Source organism: Cricetulus griseus, chromosome 5 (assembly GCF_003668045.3).
Source record: "Cricetulus griseus strain 17A/GY chromosome 5, alternate assembly CriGri-PICRH-1.0, whole genome shotgun sequence".
Classification (NCBI taxonomy): Eukaryota; Metazoa; Chordata; class Mammalia; order Rodentia; family Cricetidae; genus Cricetulus; species Cricetulus griseus.
In genome coordinates, this window is record NC_048598.1 from 52,240,239 (window position 1) to 52,254,984 (window position 14,746).

General features: G+C 43.6%; 1 pseudogene; it reads left to right on the forward strand.

Moving 5' to 3' along the window:
• Positions 1–13,423, forward strand: part of LOC113831089 — a 157,392-nt pseudogene extending 143,969 nt beyond the window's left edge.
• Positions 13,424–14,746: the final 1,323 nt, after the last annotated feature.

Consider the following 14,746-nt stretch of genomic DNA (forward strand, 5'->3'; position numbering starts at 1 on the left):
CTTTCAATCGTGAGTTACAGGTGAGAAAGTGGACAGGGCAATCCAGGCTGCCCGACCACGGAGGCACCCTTTACACCATCATTTATGCTGTCTCCACATTAACCTCCCAGAATGAGTCCCTCCTGCCGTAACAGCTTCCCCAGCCACATCCAACAACCTGGGGACACTGAGAATTGCTCACATTTGAAATCCTCACCTTTAAAACCCCATTACACCCCCAACCGTTCACCTGGTCCTGTAACTAGCTTACCTTCTACACGACCTCCTCTGGGGGGGGGGGGCGTTCTTCTGGTCCTTTGGTCTGTTACACTGATATGCCCTTTTCTTTCTAAACCACTTAGCAACTGTCTAACCAGGATTTGAAACAAGGAGCCCCAGCCACATCCTCCATCATCACCTGCTCCCTGAGAGTCGCCACCGTAAACCATTGTAACCCTTTGCCTTTCCCTGGCTTTCCTGCCCAGACCTCAGAGCACCTTTGCCATCAGCGTTGTCCCATTGGGATGCTGTCCCAGCTGTCGCCTTGCTTCAGGCTGGGATCTCTGTCCTCACTTGTTTCCCTTGTTTTCGTCTCTCTCCCGAAAATGTTTATTTGACTCTTCCACCCAGCCCTTCAAGGCTGCGTCTCTTCACTAGCTTCTCAGAATTTTACATTAATTCTATTATAAGCTATTTTAAGAGCATAAAAATGTTCAAAGTAAAATATGAAAATGAAAACAAATCGCACATCACACGATTTGTCAGATTCTCTTTTTGGAAAATGTATGAAAAACACGGAATTCCCTTGGGTGAAATTCAGAAATCCCATTCTCAAGTTTCTTCCCGGGGATAAGCATGGTGATGATTATAGTGTTCATAAGGCTAATGCATATTTTTATAATGCATATGCAATTTTCTTGCATATTACATGTGATATAAAATAATATACTCGTACAATAATTTTTCAGGGTTGAAACCTAATGTAAGTTATACACATCATTAAATAATTTATTCTTTTTTGGTCACATTTCCAACATTGTTTTAAGATTTCTTTATTTTTATGTTATGTGCCTGAGTCTTTTGTCCGCATGTATATATGTACACTACATGTGTGCCTTGTGTCCAGGAGGCGGGAAGGGGCTATAGGACTCCCTGGAAATGCAGTTACAGGTGATTTTGAGAGCCCTGGGGGTGCAGGGAACTGAACCAAGTCTTAAGTAAGAGCAGCAAGTGCTCTTAACCACTATGCCATCTCTCCAGCCACTCCCTGCTTTGCTTTTGAAAGATCTAAAACAATTGCTTCATTTCCCTTCTGATGGACATTTAAGCTATCCCAGATATTTTATAGCTGCAGAGATGCTGTAGTGAATATTCTTCTTTCTCTCTGTGTGCATAGAAGAGAATTGTTCTTCAAACTGAGCTCAGGACAGCCTATACTCTAGGTTGGGGAGGGGGTTGTTTGATTTTTTGTTTGTTTGTTTGTTTGGCTTTTGTTTGTTTGCTTTGTCTTGTTTTTTTGAGACAGTGTTTCTCTATGTAGCTCTGACTGTCCTGGAATTCACTCTGTAGACCAGGCTGGCCTAGAACTCAGAGATTCTCCTGCCTCTGTCTCCCAAGTGCTGAGATTAAAGGTGTGAGCCACTACCATCCAATTTACACTCTAGCTTTTAAATGAGCATGCTAAACAATGTTTCCTTATATTTGCATCCAGGCGTGTCACCTACCCCCCTGACCCTTTCCTATTCTCCCTCCCTACCCCCACTGGTCCCTTCCTGTTCCAAAGAGTCTTCCTTCTACTTTTGTATCATATTACATATTTTTTTAAAATCTACATCCAGCATAGGGAGGAAACATGATATTTGTTTTTCTGAGTCTAACCCATTTCTCTTAACATGATAATCTTCAGTTCTACCCATTTTCCTGCAAATAACATAGTTTTGTTCCTTTTATGGAAGAGCAAAATTGTCTATTCCAAGTTTTCTTTGTTCATTCCTCTGTTGATAGACATATAAGTTGATTCCATAACTTGGCTATTTTGAATCATGCCACAGAGTACATGTATGTGTAATTTCTCTGTGGTATGCTGACTTAGATTCCTTCAAATATACACCCAAGAGTGGTATGATAGCTCATATGATGATGATTTTTTGAAGGAAACTCCATTCTGGTTTCTACAGTGGCTGTACGAATTTACATTCCTATCAAAAATGTGTGAGTATCCCCACCCACCCATCCTCCTCAGATTGTGTTTTTTCTTGATGATTTCCATCTGACTTGAATGAGATGGAACCTCAATGCATTTCCCCCAAAGAATGTTGAACATTTTTTCATGTATTGACCATTTACAGGTCTTTCAAGAACTATTACTTAAACTCATTATCTCACTTGTTTATTTGTTTGCTTTGTATTTGGTGTTTGGTTTCTTGAGTTCTATATATATTGTACATATTAGTTCCCTGTCAGGTGTAGAGACAGCAATGATTTTTTTCCCCAATCTGAAGGCCATCTCTTCTTCACTCTTTTGTTTCCTTTGTTATTGCAGAAGTTTCTTAAATTTTTTTGTTGTTGTCTTTTGTTTTTGGTTTTTCAAGACAGAGTTTCTCTGTGAAACAGCCCTAGCCCTAGTCCTGACACTAGCTTTGCAAACCAGTTTAAACAATCGATTGGCCATGGGAGAAGAAAAAAGTTTGTGAACAGAACAATGAAAAAATAATCCAGAATACAGCTCAAACACACAGAGACACACACCCAGGCGAGGAACTACTGACACACACACCACCAAGGGTGAATGTCCAAAGCCAAACATCCACAGTACCTCCCATGTGACTCTGACATGACATTCTAGAATGCATGAAACTACAGACAGAGATCAGATTCACTTTGCCCAGGAGCTGGGTGGGGCAGGAGACAGGGACTGACTATACTAGGACATGAAGTGATGCAAGCATTCTGTGTTATCACACACCTGCACGTGCTCAAACTTGTGAACTTCATTTCTCTTTTTAAAAAAAGTGATAATTAACTACGCATTGCTGCACACACTTTTACTCACGGCACTTGGGAGGCAGGGACAGGTCAATCTGTAAGTTTAAGGCCAGCCAGAATATACAGTAAGATTAATTAGTTCAAAAATAAGTAAATAAGTCCGGCATTGGTGGCGCACACCTTTAATCCCAGCACTCGGGAGACCGAGGTAGGCGGATCTCTGTGAGTTCGAGGCCAGCCTGGTCTCCAAAGCTACACAGAGAAACCCTGTCTCGAAAAACAAAAACAAACAAACAAACAAACAAAAAACCAGAGTTTTAGAAGCTGGAGATACAGCTCAAAGGTATATAATTACCTAACATGCAAGACATCCTAGGTTTGATCCCCACTGCAACAACAACAACAATCATAATAATAAATGTTGAACCCCAAACCTACATTGATAGAAATTTTTATTTAAAACTCCCCATGTTGAGCCAGGCAGTAGTGGTACATGCCTTTAATCCCAGCACTTGGGAGGCAGACACAGGCCTCTGAGTTTGAGGCCAGCCTGGACTACAGAGCAAGTTCCAAGATACCCAAGGCTACACTGAGTGACCCTGTCTCAAAACAAAACAAAACAAACAAACAAACAAACAAACATGTTTGTGTGATCAAAAATGACCAAGTGCTCAGCCCTAAACAGTTATACCACCCCCTCTAAGGCCTAAGGAACATCATGGAAAAGGGGACAGAGGGTGTCTAAGAAACTGGTCAGTAGGGAGAGAACTGCAAAAGGTTCTCCCAGATATGGCATAACCATAATCATTATGACCTCACTACAGCTTGCTATACTGAGCCTGCACAAGAATGGGCCTGTCAACAATCAGTCACGGACTGGGGAGGACTCTATGGGGTCCTACCCCCCATCCCCAATAATCATGTACCTATGAATTCTGGGGGAAAGGGAGTCATTATTTTCCATCCTATACCCACTGAGGAGCCAAGCAGGCTGCAATGGTTAGTTCCAAACCTATTGTCACACAGATGGGTTATAAAACAGAACAGAAGAACATGTACGTGGGAAAGGGAGTAGTGGTGGGGGGGTGACATGGGTATGAGAGAAATAGGAGAGGGTTTGGGGGTGGAAGTCATCACAACCCTAAAACATAGTACGGATGCAGTTGTCGGGAGGAATGTTGGATTCCCTGTAAAGATGGTGTGAAACGCTGGGAGACGGGGGAGGCACACTTCCGGTGTGTCTGTGACAGTTCCCAGACAGGACTGACTAAAAGGGGTGAAGACCACCCCACAGACAGAGATCCCAGATGGAATACAAGGGCAGAATGGGTAGGGGAGCCCATACAGGGCAGGAGTTCAACTTCCTCTGCACCCTGGCAGAAGCTGGTCTGCTCTATGCTACCAAGTTCTGCCTGCCCTGATGGACTGAACCTTCCTCAGGAACCAGAATCAATCCTTCCTTCGTTTAAGTTGTCTTGTCAGGTATTTCATCATCGATTGCAAACAATAGCCTATACGACTCTTAAAGCCTTGCAAAGTCCCTGGCCCGTTGTAAATAATTCTGCTGACTCATTGATAAAAACTGTTATTTTTGCAACTTAAGAAAATATGATCTCTTGTGCATCTATTAGAACTAACATCTAGGCTCATGCATCTTCCTTTGAGGGCCAACATCATTTCACCTAAAACTATCAGGCAAAGTGGGTTTATTCTTTCCCTGTCTACAAACCCACATAACAGGCACTCAGTAATGTAGATGTCACTCTGAGACAGAGCCCCATACAGATGCCACCTCCACAGCCTTAGTCTATTTTTTTTTTTTTTTAGAAAGCACAGGGATGAGTGTACATTATCATCTCTTAGAGCAAATGGCACTCAGCTTGACCAAGTTTAATGTCCATATAAAAATCAGAAATGCTACAAATTGAGGCATATAGAAGCATCTCTCGTCTCCCCTTCAGGCTCTATCTGCCATCTGAATCCTCCAGCCCCACTGCCAAGCTGCATCTGACCACTTTCTATCTAGAAAGCTCATTCTCGGTGAAATACTTGAATCAGAACTAATTACAGCAGTAACTGAAATGGTCCCGGGGACGCATGCCCCGCACAACAAGGGTACTTTTACTGGCTCACTTAGCCGTACTGTGCCGGGTCTGTTAATGTGCTCTGCCAGGCTTCACTGCAGACATACTTCAGCAAATGTAAGTCTGCAGTTAAAGTAATAGAGGGCCAAAGGAGCCTGGAGAAATAAAGAGTCAAATTCATCTCCTTGGAAATATGTTTGAAAACAATCTCTCTAATGGGGATAAGGGATTGAAGAGGTTCATTTCAGGGCAGATGGCAAAGCTGAGGCTGGGTCAGTTTTGTAGTTTGTCCTCACTCATTGGCTTTCTGCTGCCTCCATCTGACTTGGGTGTTCAAAAGGAACCAGAGGCTGCTCAGAGCAAAATGGTGTGCTGGGGGCTGTGATATTCAAGGTCTCTGGCACACAGCACCTGACGGAGAGGGGTGATGGACAAGGCTTGCTTCTTTTTAATCACATGATAAACATGGGGTTCTTGTTCTCTGGGGAGAAAATAAAATGGAAAAAAAGAAGAAGAGAAAGAAAAAATGCATTCAGTAAGGAATTGTCATCAGCTTCTAGCTCATTGCATTATAGAAGAAAATAGAAGAATAAGCATGTAGACAGTGTCTGAAGACAGGCATCAGATGGTAGTCAACACTACTCTGAGCCACAAATCAGAAAGGAACTGATATATATATATATATATATATATATATATATATTATATATATATGGAAGCAAACTCACACCTTTAATCCCTGCACTCGGGAGGCAGAGACAGGAGGACCTCTGAGTTCAAGGTCAGCCAGGTCTACAGAGTGAGTTCTAGCACAGCCTGGGCTACACAGAGAAACCCTGTCTTGTAGCACTAAATAATAAATGACCCAGAGACTGATATTGGGATTCAAACTTTAAGCTGAATATTCAGAAAAGCAAAGCACCTGGCCACTAGCTTCTTACCTCTACCTCAGGCAGAATGGGCTGATTCTGTCTCCACGAGCTCTCCCCAAGACTCAGCCTGTAACCTCTTGTCAGCGTGGCTGAAGAATGAATGCCTCTCTGAAACCTTGTTTCTGTCATATATGTTCCTAATGTTGGAATTAAAGGTGTGAGCTATAATTCTCCTTTAGACTGATTCACTCTTGTGTGGATAAGGGTGGCCTTGGACTCACAGAGATCCGACTATCTCTTAACCCCGAGTCTTAAATATGTCTACCACCTAGCTTCTGGCTGCTGGAATTAAAGGTGTGTACCTGGCTTCTATGGCTTGTGACTGGCTTTGCTTTCTGAATCCTCAGGCAAGCTTTAATAAATCGTAAATAATATATCACTAAACTGTCTTGAAAAATGGGAAAAGAAAATCTCAAGATATGGATGATTATGATATCTAGGGGATCAGAGCCAGCAACAAGGACCTTGGTTGAGTCACTTTCTATGTGTCATGTTCATGTTCTACTGTGTTCCCTGAGCTTTGAAGGGACCTGAAATAAGCTTCTCAAAATTATAAATTAAGAAAGAGGGCTGGGAAAAAAAAGAAAGAAAGAGGGCTGGAGAGATGACTCAGAAAGTAAGAGCACTGGCTGTTCTTCCAGAGGACCCAGGTTCAATTCCCAGAAACTACATGGCAGTTAACAACTGTCTGTAACTCCAAGATCGGACACCCTTGAATAGATAGACATGCAGGCAAAACAAAATAAGAATAAATAAATTATTTTTTAAATTAAGAAATAACTACATCCAGGTGGTGGTAGCACACTCCTTTAATCCCAGCACTCAAGAGGCAAGGCAGGTGAATGAATCTCTGTAAGTTTGAGGCCAGCCTGGTTCTACAGAGTGAGTTTCTGGACAGTCAGGGTTACACAGTGAAACCCTGTCTGAAAAAAACAACAACAAAACAAAACAAAAAATAGGAAAAGAGAAAAGAAGAAAGAAGGAAGGGAGTGAGAGAGGGAGGGAGAGAGAGAAGGAGGAAGGAAGGAAGGAAGGAAGGAAGGAAGGAAGGAAGGAAGGAAGGAAAAACTCCAAATTCAGGACAGGATTTACCACTGAAAAGGAATTTAGAAATTTAGTAGTTTTAATGCTATCCTACTACCAGATGCAGCTGTAAAACTCTGGGGTGTGGGTAAGCATAGATAGAACTAAAAATCCCCAGTGATAGATCCTGAAAATTTAAATTTCAAAATAGTCAAGAGATTATGATGATCAGTTAGACTTAGTAACCACATTCTGTCTACCCACCATTATAGTTACCATAGGTCCTGTAGAAATTTCTACTGTGGGGCTGGAGAGATGGCTCAGCAGTTAGGAGCAATTACTGTTCTTGCAGAGGACCTGAGTGCAGTTCCCAGTAACTGCATGGCAGCTCACATTTATAGGCACCAGGCATGCACATATATTCATGTAGGCAAAACACCCCTACACATAACTCTAAAACAAAAAAAAAATGTTCCACTGTGGATGAAGGGACCAGCTCCCCATTTCAGCAGCCATAACAGCCTAACACATGCTTGCCTGACCTTTCCTTGGTCACTAGGAGGTCAGATGTCTGCCTCATGGCAAGGAACCAATCAGAAGTCAGCTGGTGGTGCTGTGCTTTACGGCTCTGGGTGTGCTTTACGGACAAGTGCACAGCTATGACGCGCAGAGCATAGTAACTACCCTGGGAGGGCCTATGGGCCATAACAACCAGTTGACCAATCAACACAAGGCAAACCCTCCAAGCCTGGAGGCACACCAATCCTGAGGCTGTACGTAACCCTAGACACTCTCCTTATGCTGCCCTATAAGATCTCTATGCCATGGCTTCGAAGCGTCTTTCCTAGCCATCCGCCATGGTGGATGGATGAAAGGCCCCAGCTAACATGGGGTTAGCTCGTTAAACAACTGCAATAAAGCCTCTTGCTGTTTGCATCAAGCTTTCGCCTCTGCCTGGTGATTGGGGTGACTGCAGTCCTGGGCTGAGATCCTGGGGGCCTGAGCCTCTGGGGGGGTCTTTCAGTGGACAGACACAGCATGTACAATCTCTGCTCCCTATAGCTACACTTAAACTCTTGCTAGAGGCAGGTGTCTTAGTTACATTTTTATTGCAAAGACAAAACACTATGACCAAGGCAATATACAAAAGAAAATGTTTTATTTGAGGATCACAGTTCCTGACAGTCAGAGTCCAAAACCATCATGGTGGGGGGCATGGCAGCAGCAACCAGGCAAGCCAGTCTCTAGAGTAGTAGCTGAGAGCTTCCATCCTGATCCACAAAACAGGAAGCAAAAAGGGAACACTAGGAATGTTCAGGGTTTCTCTGTAGCTCTGTAGACCAGGCTGGCCTTGAACTGGCCTCACAAAGATCTGCTCAACTCTGCCTCCCAAGTGTTGGGATTAAAGGCATGAGCCACCACTTTGCAACTCAGCCTGGGTCTTTTAAAACCCCAATGCCTACCCCAATGACACTCATTCTCCAAAAAGGCCACACCTCCTAATCTTCCCAGACAGGTACACCAACTGGTGGCCCAGTATTCAAGTAGAGTCTACTGAAGCCATTCACATTCAACCCACCACTATTGTGTGCAGTTTTATTCTTTTGTCTTTTTTGTCTTTTTTGAAGTGCGGGACACCCAGCTCCCAAGTATTCTTAGTCAGGAGTGCCAGGCCTTTTGCCTCTAGGCTGTTCCTTTTCTCTTCAGTAAATCTTACTCTGACTCTGTGTACTGCTGTGTGGCTGGATGGCTGGTCCTTCATCTCATTGTTCTCTTGTTCTCCTTTCCCATTTCTCTTTCTGTTTATACGCCCTGTCTGCCAGCGCCACCTATCCTTGTTCCTGCCTCACTATTGGCCATTCAGCTCTTTATTAGGACCATCAGGTGTTTTAGACAGGCAAAGAATCACAGCTTCATAGAGTTAAGCAAATGCAACATAAACAAAAGTCACACACCTGAAAATAATATTATACCAAATACTGAAGTAGGTAACTTTTGACAAACTCCCATCTCCAGGTGCTTAGCACTATTGGAATGTTGTTTATCATCCTGTGTGGTCTTGGTGGACATCATTAAGAGCTGCAGAAAATCCTTCCTACTGCTCTCAGGATGTTTGCAGCTTGAACCATACCCTCCTTGGGGTGGCCACAGGGCAAGCAACATGGCAAACTCCATGCTGAGCAAGGAGAATCTCACTCTGTCAAAAGATACATGTATAAATGTCTACACACATATGCATGCCTGGTAGCCACAAAGCCCAGAAGAGTACTCTAGTTACAGATGGTTGTGAGCTACTATGTGAGTGCTGGGAATTAAACCCAAGTCCTCTGGGAGAGCAGTCAGTGCTCTCAACCTCTGAGCCATCTTTCCAGCCCTGACAGTTTACATCCTAGTTGGGTTTGTTTGTCACTATAGTAAATGGACTGTTATAATGAACCAAGCAGAAGGAATTGTTTCTCATAGTCAGAAAGTGGGTCTGACTGCTCTTGGGACCCTTTTCCTCCTACTGGGTAGCTTGTCCAGCCTTGATAGGAGGGTTTGTGCCTATTCTTACTGTAACTTGTTATGCCGTGTTCAGTTGACATTTTTGGGAGACCTGCTCTTTTCTGAAGGGAAATGGAGGAGCAGAGGATCTAGGGGAGGTGTGCAGAGACTGGGAGAAGAGGAAGGTAGGGAAACTGCAATCAGGATGTATGACATGTGAAAGAATAAATAAAAAGAAAATGAAGAGTGGTCTTGAATGGATGGGTTCAAAGTTACTTTCTTCGTAAGGCAGGAACCAGGAAATGAAAGAACATATAACAGATGAGTTAACATTGGGTCTTCTCAGGCTAGCTTGTAAAGGGGAGGTGCTGGGCTTTATTATGTTGCCAGCAAAGCTGGTCTGCCTAAAAGAACTTGGCTGGCTGGGCTTGGTGGCGCACACCTTTAATCACAGCGCTTGGGAGGCAGAGGCAAGGAGATCTCTGTGAGTTGTTTTTGTTGTTGTTTTGGGGTTTTTTGTTTTGGGGGGGTTGTTTTGTTTTGTTTTATTTTGTTTTGTTTTGTTTTGTTTTGTTTGAGGCCAGCCTGGTCTACTGAGTGAGTTCCAGGACAGTCAAGGCTGTTACACAAAGAAACTCTGTCTCTGAAAAAAAAAAAAAAAAAAAAACCTTCGCTGTTCTCTCTAACCCTGATTTCTCAGAAAGTCGGATTAAGCATATAGCTTGATAAAAGGGAGCATGAACAGGAGTGGCTCCATTTTGATTTTGAGTCTTGTCTTTCAGAGACATTATAGAGCCCAGTCCAGAACATAAAACCCTGGGGTTGTGCATAGTGACAAATATCTGTAGTCTCAGCACTTGGGAGACAAAGGACTCCAAGTTCAAGACTTTGTGTCAGACAAATAAAGTTCTCCTTTAATGACTTGACAATTCTTGTGAAATTACTATGGTCAAGTCTCACCAACTGGTGTTAATGACCTTGAAATCCTTTTCTAAGGGCCAGGCCTCCAGGAATTACACACACACACACACACACACACACACACACACACACACACACACACTGCTCTTCCCAGCTCCAACCATTCCATGGGGTTCCAACTCATGATTTACACTGATGGGGCCTGCTAAAGCCTTAACAGCTGCATGCCTGAGTTTTCACAAGCAGCATGGTTCTGCTGTTTTTGAATCCACAAACCAAGCATGGTGTTGCAGGCCTAGAATCCCAGCCCTTGGGAAGCTGAAATTAGGAAAGAGGTACATGCTAAGACTGTCTCAAAATAAATAAATAAATAAATAAATGTAGCTTCAAATCATTCCATTACTACTGCTTGCTTCCAGAGTTTCTAGCAAGCACCACTTGGACTTTAATCAAAATCTTTCATGTTCTAAATGATTGTTCCTCAGAGAAAATTTACCAATTGGGCAGTTTGTCAGAGAATGAAGGGAAATAAGACAGTCCCTGACCCTATCCACAGTGCTGCTCCAGAAAACATTGGCAGCCTAAAGACACAGCTAATCCCCTTATAAATAGTTGTTCTTCTAAATTGCCAGAAAATTGAGAGGATTAAAACACAATAGAGCTATAAAAGTTAATGCCTCCACAGTAAATGTCAGCTACAGTTCTCTTGTGATTAACTTCCTCTCAGTCATGTAAATTATGTTATGTCATTGGATCTGAGTCACAGATGAGATGGGAAGGGGACAGAAAAGTCATCACAAATCAAAAGTGCACCAATGTCACCTACAGAAATGCAGATATTTAAGGGACTTCAAAATCATTTGGTCATCACTCAGTCTAGACAACATCTTAGAAAGATCTCTGGGCTGGGACAAGAAGAAGAGAATGTGCAGCCTAAAAAGTAAAAGAAGACAGACAGGTGAAACACAAGTCAACTGGTTGTGACATGGAGACCAAATCGCAGAATTAAGCAAAGACGCGGTATTAGAGATCGACCAGCAATCAATAGGGTATAGGTTTTCTTTATTCAGATACACCAGCAAGCAAGGCAGGGAGGCCAGAGAGACGGAGTCCCCACGTCTCTCCAGCCCTTAAGGAACCTCCTTTTAAGCCGGGCGTTGGTGGCACACGCCTTTAATCCCAGCACTCGGGAGGCAGAGGCAGGTGGATCTCTGTGAGTTCGAGACCAGCCTGGTCTACAAGAGCTAGTCCCAAGACAGCCTCCAAAGCCACAGAGAAACCCTGCCTCGAAAAACCAAAAAAAAAAAAAAAAACTTAATAGTGTAAAACATCTAAAATTAACAATCATAAAGGTGAAATATAAAAAGATACAATAATCTGCTATTGCACATCCTATGTCTATTCCAGCTAAGCCCTAAAGTCATGTGGAAAGGGTGTCTAACTTGAACACCTCCTTCCAATTCCAACTCTAAACAATAAGAAGGTCATTCTTAACTAGGCTTACACTACCCTAATAAACAATAATGGGGAACGGGGGCATAGCATCTTCTAAGTTACTTCCTGCTGAAATGGGACAATGGTAGCCACGTGGGGTCCTGTGGAAAAAAAAATGCCAGTACAGGGAAAGTCTCTAATGAGTTATCTCTGGTCCATGTTAGATGAGATTTGCTTGATTAAAGATCTAGGTTGAAATCCTCAACTTGATTGAAGTCAGTACTCGAGGTTCTGGTTGGAGTGTCAGTCGAAACGGAGTTGAATCCAGTGCAACTGGAGAGGTATGGTCCAATTCTTTTTCTGGAGCATGCAGGGATTGTTGTCAGGCTGGTTCTCATTGGCTGTATGGGACTCAAACATAAGTGTCATCAGAGAAATGTTCGCTTGTACATGTATGTGTACTGGGAAAGGCAATCCTTGAAAAACGACAATTATGAGAGGGTGTAGGCCTTGAAAGAAAGAGCCAAAAAAGGACAAAGATAGTCCTCTAATATTTCATTTATTCTATATTACAGCCATTGGCTTCTTGATATAACACAGAAACTTTAAAATTTTGTTAAATAACATTCTTGGATTTTAGGGTAGGAAAGCCAAATCCAACTCTAAATCCAGCATCAATTTAATTAGCTCAGTCAGTAGAGCATGAGACTCTTAATCTCAGGGTCGTGGGTTCGGGCCCCACATTGGGTGCCACGTGTTAGAAATCGACCAGCAATCAATAGGGTATAGGTTTTCTTTATTCAGATACACCAGCAAGCAAGGCAGGGAGGCCAGAGAGATGGAGTCCCCATGTCTCTCCAGCCCTTTAAGAACATCCTTTTAAACCGGGCGTTGGTGGCACACGCCTTTAATCCCAGCACTCGGGAGGCAGAGGCAGGTGGATCTCTGTGAGTTCGAGACCAGCCTGGTCTACAAGAGCTAGTCCCAAGACAGCCTCCAAAGCCACAGAGAAACCCGGTCTCGGAAAAAAAAAAAAAAAAGAATCTCAGACTTCCCCTCACCCCGTCCCGGCACACCTGTCGAGGTTACCTGTGGCGGGGCTAGGGTGTCTCCCTACAACACGGGCAAGAGGCTCAAGGACAGGAGGCTGCTGAAGAGAATTTGTCTCCCAGTGGACCTGGAAGTCCCACCATCACTGTATCACCAAGCCCACCCATCATCACTGGACCACCAAGCCCACCCATCATCACTGGACCACCAAACCCACCCACCATCACTGGACCACCAAGCCTACCCATCATCACTGGACCACCAAGCCTACCCATCATCACTGGACCACCAAGCCCACCCATCATCACTGGACCACCAAGCCCACCTGTCATCATTGGACCACCAAGCCCACCTGTCATCATTGGATCACCAAGCTCACCCATCATCACTGGACCACCAAGCCCACCCATCATCACTGGACCACCAAGCCCACCTGTCATCCTTGGATCACCAAGCCTACCTCTGAAGGACCCACTTTCCCTGGACCTGCCCTGCTCTCTGTTGTGGCTGATAGTGCTTCACGTGCAATAAATAAATCACTGGGACACATCTCATGTTGCAGTTTTCCAGGCTGCTTTGTGATCCACAGCATCAGCAGAGGAAACAGCTGCTGGGAACAGGTGAACCCTGATGTGGAACTTGGAGTTTGAGTAGCAATCTCTAACTTACTTGGTGGCTGATAAAAAGTTGTTTAATCTACTGGACCTTCACTTCCTACCTGTGAAATATGGGTGGTGACAGCTCCTTCCATTCACAGGAAGACGAAATGAAACCAGAAGCTGGATGCATCCGGCTCCCGATCTGATGTTTACCTGTCTCCAGTGTGACACCCAGTGGATTCTTAAACCTGCACAATATGGTTATAAAACAGATCATATTCACAATAAAAGCCAAGGCATAGTTTTTTAAAGGAGAGTAGTAATGAGAGCCAACACAGTGTGTACTTATTGCGCAATGGCCCAGGTTCTAGATTCCTCTTCACACCCACCTTTTTTCAAAGTGAAAGAGTTTCTGGCTCCTCTCAACCTAGTTTCTGTAAAGGTGATTGTTTTAATCTATGAGATGTCAGAAAAGTGCGTTAGAAACTGCTTGCCTGGATGCTCCTTCTCTTGCCCTCCCCACACCACAGTAACTGCAGTCTGGGTTAGCCCACCATAAAATAAAAGATATATGGCTCCAGTGCCAAGCATTATGGGAGTCCATAATCTCAGCACTTGGGAGCCCAAGGCAGGAGAGTTCATAGTTACAACCCAGCCTGGGCTATATAGGAAGATGGTCTCAATTTGGAGGGTGAGGTGGGAAGTTTGGTCTATGTAGGCATCACCCAAGCTCAATTACAGGAAACCTAGAGGAGAATTAGCCCAGCTTAAATAAAAAAAAAAAAAAGGAAACTACCCAGCCTCAATCACAAATCTAAAAATCCAAGAGCAAAACAAATGTTTATTATTAAAACCATTCTTTCCCAGCACTCGGGAGGCAGAGGCAGGCGGATCTCTGTGAGTTCAAGGCCAGCCTGGTCTACAAGAGCTAGTTCCAGGACAGCCTCCAAAGCCACAGAGAAACCCTGTCTCGGGAAAAAAAAAAAAAATTCTTTCATTGATGTTTCTATGAGAGCGGTAAAGCCCATTTCAAAGTGATTTGAAACTGGGCAGTGGTGCTGCACATCTTTAATCCCAGCACTCAGGAGGCAGAGGCAGGTGAGCTCTGAGTTCAAGGCCAGCCTGGTCTACAGAGAGTGTTCCAGGACAGAGAAACCCTGCCTCAAACAAACAAACAAACAAACAAACAAAAAAGGTTTGAATGTTAAACAAATTTGAATAATTTGAATGTGTAACAAAATTTTCTATTTTGTTG